Genomic DNA, 18317 nt, shown 5'->3' with positions numbered 1-18317 from the left:
CGCACCTCCCTTTCTGTTTTTGGAGATGGCATCTCTTGAATGGCTCGAACTTTGTCTGGATCTACTTCTATTCCCTTTTTACTCACTATGAATCCCAACAACTTCCCAGATCTAGCTCCGAACACGCATTTGGCGGGGTTCAACTTCAGCTTATAATTTCTGAGCCTTTCGAACACTTTCCTCAGCACTTGTACATGGCTTCCTCCTTCTCTGGATTTGATTATCATATCATCCACGTACACCTCTACTTCTTTGTGCATCATATCGTGGAATAATGTGACCATAGCGAGTTGGTAGGTAGCGCCTGCATTCTTTAAGCCAAATGGCATAACCCGATAACAGAATACCCCCCACTGAGTGATAAAAGCTATTTTCTCCTTATCTTGTTCATCCATGAGGATTTGATTGTACCCGGATGCCCCATCGATATAGGAACATCTGCCTAATCCTGCAGCATTGTCTACTAGCACGTCTATGTGTGGGAGAGGGAAATCATCTTTCAAGCTGGCTTTATTGAGATCCCGGTAATCAACGCACACCCTGACTCTCCCGTCCTTCTTTATTACCGAGATAACGTTAGCTATCCATTGAGGATATTTGACTACTTCCAAAAACCTAGCATCATACTGCTTTTTGACTTCATCCCTAACTTTGAGTAGCGTGTCAGGGTTCATTCTTCTTAGTTTCTGCTTTACTGGGATCATCCCGGGAATTAAGGGAATTTTGTGCGTCACAATCTGGGGGTCTAAACTGATCATATCGTCATAGCTCCATGAAAATACATCCAAGAATTATTTGAGCAAACTGACCATATCTTCTAATTCTCCACTCCTCACAACCTTAAGTTCCCTTTTTATTTCTTCCGTGCCTAGATTTATGGTGTACGTCTCGTCCCCACAAGGCATTAGGGAAGGTTCATCTCTCTCATCCCTTTCTTCTGCGAGTTCCTCCCCAGAATCACTTGAAGTAATGGCAGTTATAGGGATTTCAAAATTAACCAGAGGAATTTCTGAGTCTATTGAATTATTAGATGTTAATTGATGGATGGCCCTGAAGAAACGAAAGTGGAATATATTATAAAAATGGCAAAAGGAACAAGGAAAAGAGAATTGAATGTAAAATGCGCTATTAATCCATTAATATTTGCATCATAAGAAAAGGGTCTATTTACAATATTACACTTGTCACCATGGACAAAATGATCAAGTGTAGATAACCAAAAGTACTTTACTCAAAATTGAATACAGGAATGTCGTCTGCTGTCCAGTTGTCCAGTTCTTGCCCTTCAGCTGTTGGCGAGATCAGGGCTTCATACAAGGAATCGAGATATATGACATCAATGGATGGTTCATCGGGTGATTCTTCAACTTCCACTGGATTTTCAATGACCGGCTTGGTGAAGACCTCGGTGATTTTCGGGACTACCTTCATTTTCTCAATTTTATGATCAAATCTCTGATCCCGAAGCATCCTTCTCATCCAGAAGCGTCCATCCATGAGGGCGTCTTCCTCATAACCCAAACCACAACGGCCAACTTTTTGGATAGCTGGTATGGGTTTGACAATCCCCTGTAATGTAGCGCCTAACCCCTTGCCTATCTCATATCCGTTCTTCAGCATCACCTTTGCTACCATAGCCGTAGCCCCTTCATTTTTTGAGGTGGTTTCTTGTAATTCAAAAGCCTGGAAATAGCTTTCCAAAGATTCCTCAGCTGCTTCCACATAAGGAAGTGATTGCGGCTTGGTGACTAGCATGGCCTCCTGCCCCTTCACAGTGATGATCCTGCCATCCATGATGTACTTAACTTTTTGATGTAGGGTTGAAGGTACGGCATTTGCTGAATGGATCCAAGGCCTCCCTAGCAACATAGTGTATGCTGGTTCAATGTTCATTACTTGGAACATGACGTTGAAAGTGCATACACCGATTTGGAGTGGCAAGTCAATGTCTCCCAGTACCTCTCTCCTTGTGCCGTCAAAAGCTCTTACCACCATAGCACTTTGACGTATATTTGACCGATCGACTGGTAACCTAGCCAAGGTGGCATTTGGCAAGACATTGAGTACAGATCCATTATCAATGAGGACCTTGGCAACTATGCAATCTTTACATTTTACTGTCACATGCAGAGCTTTAGTGTACTTTAAGCCTGCAGGGTCTATCTCTTCTTCTGAAAAAGTGACAAAACTGGATGCCTGAATTTGTCCCACTATCTTCTCGAATTGCCCCAGTGTGATATCGGGGTTAACAAAAGCTTGACCCAGAATCTTCTGCAAAGCTTGGCGATGCACTTCTGAGCTCAAAATCAGTGACAGGAGTGAAATTCGAGCAGGTGTCTTCCTTAACTGCTCAACAACGTCGTACTCACTTTGCTTCATCATTTGAAGCAAAAGCTCCTCCTCTTCTTTTGGTTCCATAGGTTCTTTCCTCTCCACTTCTTCAACCTCCTCTTTCGTATTCTCTCGTGGCTCTCCCATTTTTACTTTCCCTCTTTTCTTTTCCTTCTCTTCACTCCCATAACATCTCCCACTTCGGGTTATAAACTCAACCTCTTGCTTAAGTGGGGAGGATTTTGTGGTAGTGATGGGCTGGGGTTTTGATTGGGGAGTAACATTACTAAAAGGTCCGGCGTAAGTCATTTTGAAGTGTTCGTGAGGAGCGAAGCATGGTTTAGGAGGTGCTGAGGGTGAGGCAAGGCTAGGAGCTGGTGTACTGCTCGATGCTCCTTGGGTGAAGACTTGAAAATCATAGTTCCAGGGCACAGCACGAGTGTTTGTGACTGGGAGCTGGGGTGGGGTTCGGATGATTGTTACTGGTGGTGATCATGGTGGTGCAGAGAATGTAATTCTGTGATTAGAGGTGAAGGCATTTTGGCCGAACCGGGCTGTATTTACTCCGCCCTCCATTTTCGACCTTGCTTGGCATCTTAAGACTTTGAAGGACAGTAAGTTCTGGACCTCTTGTTTGAACTCCCCACAATTTTGCAGCTCATGGTTAGCTGCTCCTCCGTGATAGGGGCATCCCGCATTATTTTCAGGCTCTGGTGTTTGAGGGTAGAGGTAACCTTCCCTCACTACCATGGTAAAAATCTCCTCAAAGTGAGGAATCAGTTGATCTACCTTCAAGGTTGACCCTTCTTCTCCTGAATCTATCATATTCACGCCATTGCCCGCACCATGATTGGACAATGGGTTTGAGGTGACATTGGGAAGGGAGCCATTCCCTTCGATTTTTAACCACCCGTTTCTGATTAGAGCGTGCACCCTCCCCTTGAGTGCCCCGCAATTATCGATTGAGTGCCCTTGTGCGCCTCCGTGATACTCGCACCGGGCACTGGCATCATACCACCTGGGATATGGTGGCTGAATTAGGTCAAGGGGGATCGGCACTATCTGATTTATACCGACAAGGTGTTGGTATATTTCGCTGAGTGGGAGGGGAAGGGGTGGATCAGGATTTCTCTGTGGTCTTGGGTTATTTTGGGGAGGTTTTGTTTGAGTAGGTTGAGGAGGTGGTCTAGGTTGGTAGGTTATTGGTGGTGGATACTGTGGGCGTGGATGAGGATAATTTGGGAAAGGGGGTGGAATGTTGGCAATTGTTGGGCCATAAGAGGGAGGATATGGCCAGTAATTATTTTGGGGAAATGGGGGGTGTTTGTTTTGTCGGGTGATGGAATGCACATCACCCTCTTTCTTTTTGCCAAAATTGGCAGTCTTCTTCGCAGGATTCTCAATCATCTCCTGCAGCCGTCCTAACCTGAGGTTAGCTTCGATTCTCTCACTAGCTTGGATGATGTTCGAAAAGCTGTTAGAGGTATTTCCAATCATTAGATTGAAATAAGGAGCCTTCAACGTTTCAATGAATAGGGAGCAAAGCTCATTGTCAGTCACCGGAGGATATACTTATGCAACTTTCTCTCTCCACCTCTGGGCATATTCCTTGAAACTTTCCCTGTCTCTCTGCACTAGGTTTTGGAGGTCTCTCCTTGTGGGGGCAACGTCACAGTTGAGCTTATATTGTTTCAGGAAAGCGTCAGCCAAATCTTTCCAAGAGCGCAATTTGCTCCTATCCAACTGAATATACCATCTCAGGGCTGCCCTGGAGAGACTCTTGTGGAAGAAGTGGACTAGGAGTCGATCATCCTCTGTCAGGGCAGACATTTTGGGAATATAAGTAGCCAGGTGAATGCGAGGGTCTAAATTCCCGGTGTATTTGTCGAAATCTGGGACTTTGAACTTGGGTGGCACCACAACATCCGGTACCAGTTTCAGCGATGATACGTCTACTGAACCATACATATTTAATCCCTCTACTGCTCTTAATCTCTCTTCTAGAGCAGATAACTTATCGTTTTCTCTTGTTCTATTTTCCTCTCCTGCTACATGAGATATTCCCCCAGTTGGGAAATGAGGGGTAGAATGAACCGGAGGGATCATGATTGAAGGGTATGGTTCGGCATTTGGGACAGTCGGGTAATAGGAGAAGGGTGGGTCATTATTTAGAGGAGTCGGATTGATGGTGATTGTTGGATCCGGGATAGGTGGCTGGAAAGTGAAAGAGGTTGAAGCATGATGAGAATCAACCATTGTAGGACGTGGGGGAGGTAGTGGTAAGTTCGGCTCTGATACAGGCTTATTTTGGGACATCTCCCTCATTAGTCTCATGAGCTCTGAGACCTGGTTTTTCAACTCAGACACTTGTCCTTGTAAGTTCTGGACTTGTTCCTGGTCTTCCATTAGCCTTCTTGCTCGTGACCTTGTTAAGTACACTCGCCTGGGTTGAACTGTGTGTCTGGTCAGACTTGCTTTGCTTGAAGCAATGTTGATTTTCTGTGGGGAGTAAAAAAATCTTTTAGTGAATTTTGAATTTTGTTAAAAATTAAAAGGGCCCTGGTTTGGACAAAGGATACGGTGGGAATGAAATCTGCAGAAGAATAATCACATCAATTTTATCATGGCATCTTTCGATAGTCTGACGGTGAATGACTGGATTGAATGCGAATCTATGATACTTATCCATATGGCACATCCAATTTTTCATATAACCCTAGCGAGGGTGGTTCCTATGGGAGTCATACTATTTATTCACAATTTTGCTAAACAATGGCCCAAAGTTATTTCATTAATCGAATAGTTCATTCATAGCACTCTTTATATTGGCCTGGGCTCAGGGAGACTCTTTATAATGTAATAACACTTTTTGAGATACTCATAAAGCCTTTCTTCTTATCTGGCGGGGTTGAATGTCTTCAGGGCATACTCAGATTCTGGCAAGAGTTCTTGTTTCCCTTGTGCTATCATTCTCTCCAGCTGGTCAACATTTTCTCTCAGCTCTTGATAGAGAGTAGCTTGTCTTTCTTTTTCCTTTCTTTCCTTAGCACATTCTTTTAAAATATCATTGATAAGCCGTGCTTGCTCCTTTAGTTCAAGCTTCATCTTCTTCCCCTCTTGTTTGTATTCTTCCATGAGTGTAACACCCCTATGTTCGGTAGTGCATTCTATTGTTCTGGTGACCAGTATTGTCCAGACAGCTAGGATGCCTAGAACTACACTTAGATATGAGTGAGGAGACATAAAATAATGAAATACAAGAAAAGAAAATACAAGAAAAATAAAGGAAAAATAATAGCAATGAAATGTAACCAAGTTAAATGAGCCGAGAACCCTAGAGATGGGTGACCGCACCGGGAAGTCGCGGCGTGGACCGTTCACTAGCCCTGGACCACGGGGAACCCTGGAAAATATTTTTAGGACTTAAATAGACACCTATTGAAGTATAAATACCATTAGAAATATCAAAGAAAAATTAATTAATTAGTACAAAGAAAAGTGAGAAATCGAAAAACGGACAAAACCCGGTGTTACCGAAAAATCGGGAATGCAACCCGAACAGGGGCATTGTGGTCATTTGACACTCCGAGTTGTCTTTTGACCTAAATGTCCATTAAAAATACATGATATTACACTTGGAAAATATAATGAAAAATTAAATTAGTGGTACTTAATGTAAATAGCAAAAGTGGAGAGTTAAATGTGGGAAAATGAAAGTTAAGATTAAACTAATATTATATTAAGCTTAGTGCTCCACTCACCCATCAAAGTGGACCACTAACTCACCATTTGGACAGCAGATTCAACTTCATCTTCAAGCTCCCAAACTGAGCCGAAAATGGTGAAAAGAAGTCCACCATTGCCGTCCACCTTGAATGCTCCATGCATGTGAAATTCAAGCTTCTTTCCTTCCACTTTCCTTCATTAAAAGTTGTCCATACACCTTGGGCAGTAGATAGGCAACAAGAAGACCAAGTTTTGGAGAGATTTTGAAGAGTTTCCAAAGTGGTAAGTTTGTGTTTTTGATTATTGCTTCATTAAAGTTTGTAAGGATGTTATGGGTACTTGAATTATGGAGAGATTTTTGAGGTTTGATGTTTAAAGGGAGATGTGTATTTTTGGCAGCCATGGAAACTCTTTTAGGACAGTTTATTCTTACTTGTAAATGGTAGATTAAAAGGTTGATTAAATGTTTATGTGTGTAGGAATTAATTTGGATGATGTATACTTAGTATATGTGAATGTGTATTTGAAATTGGAAGCTTAGAAATTAATGGAGTGTAATGTATGAATCGGCAGCTTGGTTTGGTGAAACATAAGGATGTATACTATGGGATCATGTTATGCCATTATGCAGTAAGTCTACTTTCTACCAACAGGGAGAGATGCAAGAGGTTTGAAACCGGCTTGAAGCCTAGTATCAGATTACAAGTGGTCGGATTCAAACACACTAACTTCTCTGAACTTATTTCTCAAGCCCAAGAGTTAGAAAGAATTGAATCTGAAGCAGCTCCTGAGAAAAAGAAATCAGAGAAGACAGAGAAAGAGGGAAAATTAGTAGAACAGAGTCCCAGTGGTCCTACTGGAAAGAGGAAGAACCATGGGGGACACAGCAGAGGTGGCAAGAAGTCTGGTAGGGGAAGATATTCAGGACAAAAACCTCCTTTATCTGGTCAGCAGAGTACCAGAGGTTCCTACCCTCCCCGCCAATGTGAAACTTGTGGAAGAAATCATGGTGGGATATGCTACAAGGCTATTGGAGCTTGTTATAACTGTGGAGGCACAGGACACTTTGCCAAGGATTGCACCAGTAGTCGCAGAGTTAGACCACCTCCTACTACTGCAGAAGGGTCAGTTCAGAGCCCTGTCACCAGAAGTTCACAACCACCTAGCAGAGGTAGATGCAGGGGTAGAGGTAGCCCAGCAGGCAGCTAAGGCACAGTGAAACAATCAGAGCAAGACAGTGCTCCAGTCAGAATCTATGTAATGAGACAGAGAGAAAAGGCCGAGACATCTGATGTTGTGGCTGGTACCTTCTCAACTTTTAATCAAGATGTGTTTGTATTATTTGATCCGGGTTCTACCCATTCTTATGTGAGTGCTAGCATTATTGATTGCATTGTTGTTCCATGTACAAAAATGGACTTTGATGTTCTAGTAACAAGTCCGTTAGGACAGGAGGTCAGGGTTAATAGAATGTATAGGGATTGTCCTTTGGTGATCCAAGGACACACTTTTCTATCTGATTTCATTGAAATGCCCTTCAGAGATTATGATATCATCTTGGGCATGGATTGGTTAGCCAGGCATCATGCCATGATCGACTGTAGGCTGAAGACAGTTACTTTTGGTCTCCCTCAGTACAGTGATGTGGTAATACATGGGGAGAGGCAGCTATTGCCATCAAACATCATTTATTTTGCACTAGCGGAAAAATGATCAGAAAGGGGTGTGAAGCATACTTGGCACATGTGGTAGACACCCAAGTGGAGAGTCCAGCATTAAAAGATATCCCTACAGTATATGACTTTCCAGATGTGTTTCCTGATGAATTGCCAGGATTACCTCCGGAAAGAGAAGTGCAGTTTGAAATTAATGTTATGCCTAGTGTGGATCCAATCTCCATAACACCATACTGAATGGCACCAGTAGAGTTGAAGGAGTTGAAGGCACAGTTGCAAGAACTACTTGCAAAGGGCTTCATCCGCCCTAGTATGTCACCTTGGGGAGCGCCAGTATTGTTTGTTAAGAAGAAAGATGGCACCCTCCGCTTATGTATTGATTACCGGCAGTTGAATAAGGTGATAATAAAGAACAGATATCCATTGCCACGCATTGATGATCTGTTTGATCAGTTGAAGGGTGCAGCTGTATTCTCCAAAATTGATTTGCGATCTGGTTATTATCAGTTGAAGGTGCGAGAGCAGAGTATTCCAAAAACTACTTTCAGAACTCGGTATGGCCATTATGAATTTCTAGTAATGCCATTCGGGTTAACTAATGCTCCAGCTGCTTTTATGGATCTGATGAACACTATCTTCAGACCATATCTCGACCAGTTTGTGGTGGTGTTTATTGATGATATTTTGATATATTCGAGGAATGCAGAGGAGCATGACAGACATCTGCGGATTGTACTGCAGACTTTAAGGGAGAAACAGCTATATGCCAAATTGTCGAAATGTGAATTTCGGCTGAGAGAAATCTCCTTTTTGGGACATGTTGTGTCAGCTGAAGGGATCAAGGTAGATTCCAGCAAGGTAGAAGCTATCCTTAATTGGAAGTCGCCAGAATATCACGTAAATTGCAGATTTTAGGTTTAGCTGGATATTACCGTCGGTTTGTGAAAGGGTTTTCTATGTTATCTTCTCCACTGACCAAGCTGCTTCGGAAAGATGTAAAATTTCAATGGACAGATAAATGTCAGCAGAGTTTTGATGAGTTGAAGAGGTGTTTAACTGAAGCTCCAGTCCTTACTTTACCTATTCAGGGTAAAGAATACACAGTTTATAGTGATGCTTCTCACAATGGGTTAGGCTGTGTACTGATGCAAGATCGGAATGTCATTGCTTATGCATCACGCCAGCTGAAACCGCATGAGAGGAACTATCCAACACATGATTTGGAGCTAGCAGCTATTGTTTTTACTCTGAAGATCTGGAGACACTATTTATATGGGGAGAAATGTTACATTTACACAGATCACAAGAGCTTGAAGTACTTAGGCACCCAGAAGGAATTGAATTTGAGGCAGAGGAGATGGTTAGAACTGATTAAAGATTATGATTGCTTAATAGACTATCAGCCAGGGAAAGCAAATGTGGTGGCTGACGCCTTAAGTCGCAAGACTATGGCAAGTCTCAGAGTTTCTCCTTTGTCCATGGTATATGAGTTGAAAGCACAGCATGCCAGTTTAGATATTGATGATGAGGGATAGACAGTAGTTGCATGGCATGTATAGCCAGTGTTGATTGATCAGATCAGAATGGCTGCTCAGAGTGATGATAAATATCAGAAGCTACTGAAAGAAGTCTAGCAGGGCAAGAAACCTGAATTTTCTGTGAAAGATGATGGTTTATTGCTACATCAGTGCAGAATGTGTGTTCCTAATGATGTTGAATTGAGACAGATCATTATGAAGGAAGCACATGAGTCTCCTTTGCTATGCATCCTGGTAGAATTAAAATGTACAAAGGGCTAAAAGAGCATTACTGGTGGATGGGTATGAAGAGAGATATAGCTGAATTTGTTTCCAAATGCCTAACTTGTTAGCAAGTAAAGGCAGAACATCAAGTTCCAGCTAGTTTGTTACATCCATTGCCAGTACCAGAGTGGAAATAGGAGCGGATTACAATGGATTTTGTTACGGGACTTCCAAGGACACAGAATAGTTATGATGCAGTATGGGTTATAGTTAACAGACTGACCAAGTCTGCTCACTTTTTATCAGTTCGGATGGACTATAGCCTGGAAAGATTGGCCAGATTGTACATATATGAGATTGTAAAACTGCATGGAGTGCCAGTGTCAATTGTGTCTGACAGAGATCCTAGGTTCACTTCTAGATTCTGGGGTAGTCTTCAGAGAGCCCTAGGAACTAGATTGAACTTCAGCACAGCATTCCACCCGCAGACAGATGGCCAGTCTGAAGGGTAATTCAGATATTGGAGGATATGCTACGGGCTTGTGTGATTGAGTTTGAAGGTAATTGGGATACACACTTACCTTTGATTGAGTTTGCTTATAACAACAGCTACCAATCAAGCATTGGGATGCCTCCATACGAAGCTTTGTATGGTAGAAAGTGCAGAACTCCCTTATGTTGGGATGAAATAGGTGAAAGGAAGATGATTGGGCCAGAAATTGTTCAGCAGACAGAGGAAAAGATCAGATTGATCAGAGATAGACTCAAGGCTGCATCAGACCGTCAGAAGTCCTATGTTGATCTGAAGAGAAGAGATATTGAATATGCAGTGGGTGATAAGGTATTCCTCAAAGCTTCTTCTTGGAAGAGGATTATGAGATTTGGTAGAAAGGGGAAACTGAGTCCTCGTTTCATCGGACCATATGAGGTTCTGGAAAGAGTGGGTCCTCTGGCATATCAGTTGGCATTACCTCCGGAGTTAGCAAGGATACACAGTGTCTTCCATGTGTCCATGTTAAGGAGGTACAGATTTGACCCATCTCATGTGCTATCAGTTGAAAAGATTGAGGTAAATCCAGACCTCTCATATGAGGAAGAACCCATAGAAATTCTAGCTTATGAGGTGAAGCAGCTAAGGAATAAACAGATACACCTGGTTAAAGTGCTGTGGAACCATCATTCAGGCCAGGAAGCTACTTGGGAATGTGAAGAGGATATAAGGAGATAGCACCCACAGCTGTTCAGAGACTAATGCCAGGTAAAATTTCGAGACGAAATTTATTTTAAGGGGGGGAGAATTGTAACACCCCTATGTTCGGTAGTGCGTTCTACTGTTCCGATGACCAGTGTTGTCCAGACAGCTAGGATGCCTAGAACTACACTTAGATATGAGTGAGGAGACATAAAATAATGAAATACAAGAAAAGAAAATACAAGAAAAACAAAGGAAAAATAATAGCAATGAAATGTAACCAAGTTAAACGAGCCGAGAACCCTAGCAATGGGTGACCGCACCGGGAAGTCGCGGCGTGGACCGTTGACTAGCCTGGACCACGGGGAACCCTGGAAAATATTTTTAGGACTTAAATAGACACCTATTGAAGTATAAATGCCATTAGAAATATTAAAGAAAAATTAATTAATTAGTACAAAGAAAAGTGAGAAATCAAAAAATGGACAAAACCCGGTGTTACCGAAAAATCAGGAATGCAACACGAACAGGGGCATTGTGGTCATTTGACACCCCGAGTTGTCTTTTGACCTAAATTTCCATTAAAAATACATGATATTACACTTGGAAAATATAATGAAAAATTAAATTAGTGGTACCTAATGTAAATAGCAAAAGTGGAGAGTTAAATGTGGGAAAATGAAAGTTAAGATTAAACTAATATTAGATTAAGCTTAGTGCTCTACTCACCCATCAAAGTGGACCACTAACTCACCATTTGGACAGCAGATTCAACTTCATCTTCAAGCTCCCAAACTGAGCCGAAAATGGTGAAAAGAAGTCCACCATTGCCGTCCACCTTGAATGCTCCATGCATATGAGATTCAAGCTTCTTTCCTTCCACTTTCCTTCATTAAAAGTTGTCCATACACCTTGGACAGTAGATAGGCGACAAGAAGACCAAGTTTTGGAGAGATTTTGAAGAGTTTCCAAAGTGGTAAGTTTGTGTTTTTGATTATTGCTTCATTAAAGTTTGTAAGGATGTTATGGGTACTTGAATTATGGAGAGATTTTTGAGGTTTGATGTTTAAAGGGAGATGTGTATTTTTGGCAGCCATGAAAACTCCTTGAGGACAATTTATTCTTGCTTGTAAATGTTATATTAAAAGGTTGATTAAATGTTTATGTGTGTAGGAATTAATTTGGATGGTGTATACTTAGTATATGTGAATGCGTATTTGAAATTGGAAGCTTGGAAATTAATGGAGTGTAATGTATGAATCGGCAGCTTGGTTTGGTGAACCATAAGGATGTTATTTTATGTTTGGTTTATGGAATATTAATGTTGAATTGTGATAGTTGTTATGGCAGCTTGGGTATATGTATGATGGTGTGAGGTTGGACATGTAAATGAGCTAGGTTAAGTGATTGAATTGTTGTAATTTGAGCTTGAAAAATTCTGTGCTAAATGGTGCATATTGAGGGTGATTGTAAGCTGCCAAAATGACCAACAATATGTTGTGAATTATGTTTAGGTTATGGTACAAACCAGAATTGGCATGAATGTGTAGTTTGGTAATTGTTAAAAGTGTCCTTTGATGAGTAATGAACAAAATGCAATAGGGCAGTTTATGTTTTGGACTTAGAACCTTAAGTGTGTGGCTCCAATTGATATGAGACCAATTGGAGGTGAAACTAAGCACAAAATGTGCCAACTTTAATGAAGGAAGCTTAACAAAATTCTGCTTGTAAGGTAACTTGAAAAGTGACCAAATCCGGATTAGTGCAATTAAGGCCTGAAAATTGACCATTTGGGCAGAAGTTAGTATTTAGGCGATAACTCACTCAAAATAGGTCCAATTGACCTGAAATTTTAACCATGAATAGTTAAGACATATATCTACAAGTCTTATGAAGACACCAAAGCCCAGAAATGACCATAAGCAAGTCAAACAGCTTGCACAATTTCGGGTCCAAAAACTGGCCAAACCTAAAATGACCTAAAATGACCTAAAGTGACCAATTTTGATGCATTTTGACCAGCAATAGTAAAATGACCATAACTTGGTCTACATAACTCAGAATGACCTAAAATTTTTCCCTGCGTGCAATAAGACATAGATCTACAAGTTTGTAGTTTTGACCAAAACTTGAAAACTGAGGGAACTAGGTCGTCCGACTAGGACAAATTAGTATACCGGGATCCGACAAATTGCAATAAAGCGCAATATACATGGAAATGAATTTGGTAACATGTACCAATACTAAAAGGCTACAAATGTGACATATTGGTAACATTAAAACCTAATTTACCTAGACTGCATCGAGGGTCAACATATTAGGTTGACTAAGGAAATAATAGAATTCAATAAATTAATTATTGAACCTTATTCTTAGAGACAGTTTAAATGAGTACTGAAACACTTCAAATTGTGTTTCTCAGTTAGCAAAGACTCAGTGAAAGGAGAGGAAACACTGAGTCAAGGCCAGGAGACAATTATCAGAGGTTTATGCACAACAGCTATTTCTTTTGAATTTTTCAATTGAAATGAATTATGACTATTTGTACATTATTGTTTTAAATTGTGGAAATGTGTTTGAATGGATACTTACTGCTTGAAAAACATTGTAAATGGTTTGAAACTGTGAAAAATTGTTTGAATGATATTGATGGATACTTATTGATTGAAAAGCATTAGAAATGGTTTGAAACCACAGCTATCATGTATATTGATTGTATTCCTCGCTAGCTTGTCTAGTGGGACGAATTGAATTTCCTCTCTGACTGAAGTGTTGAGGTGTGTGCCTGTTGAGGACGAATAGAATGAGTACTCATATTATTGCTAGCTAGCTATGTTATTCCTCATTAGCCATCAGCTTTTGGGATGAATTGAATACCTCATTAGCCATCGCCTTTTGGGACGAATTGAACTTTGGAACATAATTAGGCTGTGTGTGATTTATTGATATGTATTGTGAGATTGTGAAATGGAGTTTAAATTCTTATTGACATTCAGTCTTTTGAATTTAACTATGTTTTGATTATTGAGATTTATTGTAATATTGTGAAATGGAGTTTAAATTCTTTATGACATTCATTGTCTTAAATTTAACTATGGTTTTACGTATCCACTATTTATATGATTTATGAATTGTGATTTAAAGCTGTATTTGGTTAATGTTGTGCACCACTGAGACATTGTCTCAGCGATAGCTTTTCATTGCTGTCGCAGGTAGACAGACTGACAGGGCAGCAGACTAGGCTGCTAGTACATTCAGCGAGAGATCATTGGGTATATTGAGTATACCGTATTTTGCATTTTGTATTGTAATGTATGTTCACTGTATGTATATAGTATTTTTGGTTTTGAGCAGTTGTAAATTAAAATTGTACATTGAAGTTGTAAAAATAAATTATGAGTTATTTTGGCTTGTAAAATTTGTACTGTATTTCTTTTATCTCAGCCTTTGAAAAATTATTGTGGATTTGAGTTGAGAAACATATTGTGTTGAATTATGTTGGAGTTTGAGATTGAGAAATATATTTGAAGTACTTTTTACAGGTTTTTGAAGAACTGTTTTACTCAAAATACAGAGGGCACTTTGCCAAAATTTTTACAGAAATTCCTAATAATTCAAATGTGTTAGCTCTTTCACTTAAGTCAAAAAAAAAAAAAGAAAAAAATTTTTTAACACCTGTAAATAGTGCTCACCACTGTAAAAAGAAGTAAGAAAAGTTTTAAAATCCCTCATAGTGTATTTAATGGGTTATCAGCAGACGAAGTTGGTAATTCATTAGGTATACTACGGGATCATGTTATGCCTTACAGACGGGTAGGGTGTGACAATGAGTATCTCTTGGTATTCTACTCTCTCTTGGAGACTGTTATTCCGAACTTCCGCCTCTCTCATTGTAGCTTGGAGAGAGCTCTTTTCCTTTTCCCATTGTGTTTCTTGCTCTTCAAACCCTGTCTTTTCGGTCATTGCCTCTTCCCTGAGCATTCTTACTTTTCCTTTGAGGATCTGCTGTTGGTCCTCTAACTGTTTTATTAGTTCTTGTAATTGCGAATTTTCTATATTTGCCTTTTATAGAGAGTCGGCCAAACGAGCAATAGCTTCTTCTGAAAGGATCTTTTGATGGGGGCCACTGCCTTTGGGTTTGGTTGAATTGGCAGTTAGGTGTCCTTGATCCCTGCTTGTAACACCCCTCACCCGACTACAGTGTAGCCGAGCAAGGCATGCTACAATCGGTGCCGGAGCACCCTAACTTATCTTACTTTATTTTCATTTAAATAATTTTGAATTCATTTCATTTAATATCAATTATTTTTCGACGGAGAAACCAGCGGAGTTTCCCCTATTTTATTATCGTTTAGCGTATTTCAATATTCACCTGTTTGAAATTCAACAATATTTCCAAAATAAAATCTTATCCATGCTAATCATAATTATCTCATCAATCATTCTCATAATTTTCTCATATTTCAAATCTCATTCATACATTTCAATTTCATAATCATTTCCATACATTTCCATTCATACTCAATTCATATGTAAACATTCTCAAATTCAATGAGCAAAATTTTCAAATTTCCTTAATTTACATAATTTACAAAATAATTACAAAATTTCATAATTTACCTGATATATAAACTAATTACATATGAAAAAGCTAATTTATTAATTTACATCACATTTATATTAATTACCTATTCCTAATCTACATTATAATGCAATATCTAGCATTTTATACAAAATACAAAATATGATCTATATGGGCCCTATCTACATGCATTGCTGAGGAGGTGACAACCTTGAACGCTCTGCAGATCGAATCTCCAAAATCTCTGTTTAGTATTTGCTGGGCTTTAACTTCAGTACCTGCGCGAGGAAACAATTCCATCGCGCTAAGCATTGCTGCTTAGTGGTGCAATAATATAACAAGGAAATAATATACAAATAAAGATAGAAATAAAACATAATTTAAATAATTAAGATTTATTTATACTTCACATGCGATTTCTAAAATTTGATATGTTTTATCCTAATTTAGTCTTCTTTGAAAGTGTTTATTTCGCCAATGTACAGAAATAATGTACAAAGAAAAATGATTTAAAAATAATAAATATATGCTTCTATTATCATGTAAGTCACATTTGCAATATTTATGTGTGTTATAATTTTCTTGCTAATCTTTTAGCTTTTTCTCAATACTTTCTAGGTTGTCTCATATTATTTCATAATAAGTAAATTTTGATATCGGTTCAGTTCATTTCGATTCTTTTTAATAAATAACTATTCTAATTTATTTTAAGTCATCTTACTCATTTCTTTTATTTCATATCTAATATTTTTAATTGCTAATATTCTTAACTTATTTCAATAAATTTCACTGCCCAAGTAACCTATGACAGGCTGACTAAACTGGATAACGGGTCGTTGGCACTGGACACCGCGGTGCCTCGGGCCTTCATACCATGGGATGCAGAACGTCAACCACGTATGCAGTCAGTATGGCTAAAGGGGCCATGATAACACAATCGGGCATAAAAGCCATAAATGTTGGCATAAAGCCATGAATACGGGCATAAAGCCATGAATATAGGCATAAAGCCTTTCGCAGTACTGCTAAAACAATACCCTATTGGCATGCCAAACTATCCAATCTGACACACATGTCTAGGCAATACACGGGCACATAATATCATTAAATATTAATATATTGTGTTTTATGACCTCATTATTTTATGATAAATTTCAATTATAATTCATACATTCATTTGATCATTTATATGATCACAATTCACATCAATTAACCTTTTATACCATTGTACTTAAAATACTTCTCCTCTCTACAATAATGAGAACTAATGTCTCATTCATACATTAATATGGTTCATTTATTCATTCATTATGTTATTCATATTAATCACAATTCTAAACAATGGTTCACATGTACCATTGTATTCAAAACATTTTCCCTTTTCTCATTTATACATTCAAGAATCTACTTATGTAATTACAAATTTTATATTTCAAGTTGAATTATTAATATTTTATGAATTCCATTTGTGATGGGCATATAAGCCCTAACTATCTATTCACATCAATTAGGTGACTTATTTTTCATGTTTCAAGTAATCCATAAACATTTCATGGATTTCAAATTTATGGCCTTAATTCCTTTTTAACAATTTTGACTAGGATGCATAGTCTACATTTGTCATACAATTCTAAGCATTTAAGCTTAGAATTGGTTCTAGGTTTTCATCTTAATTTACTAATCATTTTGATTACTATTCACCTTACTAGTCAACCAAAATGTTGACTTTTTCATACTTAGTGGATATATTAATTCTAATTACACCAAGATCCCACATTTTGAGTTTTACATTTGCTAGTATTAATTGCCAATTGCAATTTAAAGTCCCCTAGATGCATTTCTAATTTCAAATTTTGAATTTCAAGGTTTGGTGTCACTATTCACCTCATTGGTCAACAAAAATATTGACTTTTGGATAGAAAATAGGTACATTGGTTTTAGCACCCCCAATGTACCACATTTTACATTTAAAACTTGTTGGAATTAACCACTAAATCCATTTCCAAACCTAAAACCAAAAGAGCAGAATTTTCAGTTTTTGTGACCCAACTTTACTGTTCCATTGGGTCCTGTTGCAGTGGGAATTTGAGGAAATGGTAAACATGAAAGTTGTTCCTTACTTTGTCTAGTTGAATTTCTTTTTTTGAATTATCCATTTGGAGTTTTGTAGCTCCAGATATGGTCTAAAAACCACAGCTGGCGGGATTTCAATTCTGTAGAATTTACCAAATCTACAGTACCATGAACAGTGACTGCCACTGCCATTTGGGTTAGGTTCTGGTCATAATTTGGGGTAGATTTCTTCATGAAAGTTGTTTGTCTATGTCTTAACTTGTTGCTGTAAACATTTCAGGTCAATTGACCATTTCTACAGTGAGTTATGGCCTTACTATTCATTTGGTCATTTCTGCAGGTGCTGTTGCAGGGTATCCGGATTGGGGCCAGTTTTTGGTCCACTTGCTTTGGTCTTTTGGGCATGGTTACTTCAGAAAAATTGTGCCATTATGTGTCTAATTTCATGTCCAATTGGCCAAATACCAATTGAACCTACACAGCCAAAGTTATGGCTGTCCAAGTGGGCTGGAATCACAGCCACCCTGCTGGTTACTCTAGGCAGCATACCAAACCAGTTTGCAATGCTATAATTCACTCTAAGTCATGGTCAACTTACCTCAAATGGTCACTAATTGACCATTAAAATGTTCATTCACCATTACCTAAGCAAGGTCCAAGTTTCTCTCTAAAACCCTAACCCTAATTGACCAAGCCTCCAATTCATGTATCCCACTCATAATTTGCTATACTAATCATATAATTTATAAGAGGGGCAGCAATATGTCACTTTAAATCAAAGATTTCTCCTAACCCTTACTCATGTCAAGGCTGCCAAAACTTCATGGAATATAACCATGCTTCATTAATTCAATTTTTGTCAAATTTTTAACTTAACTTAGCTCAAATTCATGATTAGAAAGATGTAAAAGCAAAGGTTATGGCACTAACCTCTTTGGTGATTTTCTAAGCTTGTTCACACCTCACTTTCTTCCACTTTCTCTTCTTCTAATTGC

Source organism: Hevea brasiliensis, chromosome 18 (assembly GCF_030052815.1).
Source record: "Hevea brasiliensis isolate MT/VB/25A 57/8 chromosome 18, ASM3005281v1, whole genome shotgun sequence".
In the NCBI taxonomy this organism is placed as follows: Eukaryota; Viridiplantae; Streptophyta; class Magnoliopsida; order Malpighiales; family Euphorbiaceae; genus Hevea; species Hevea brasiliensis.
This window is presented reverse-complemented; position numbering follows the sequence as displayed.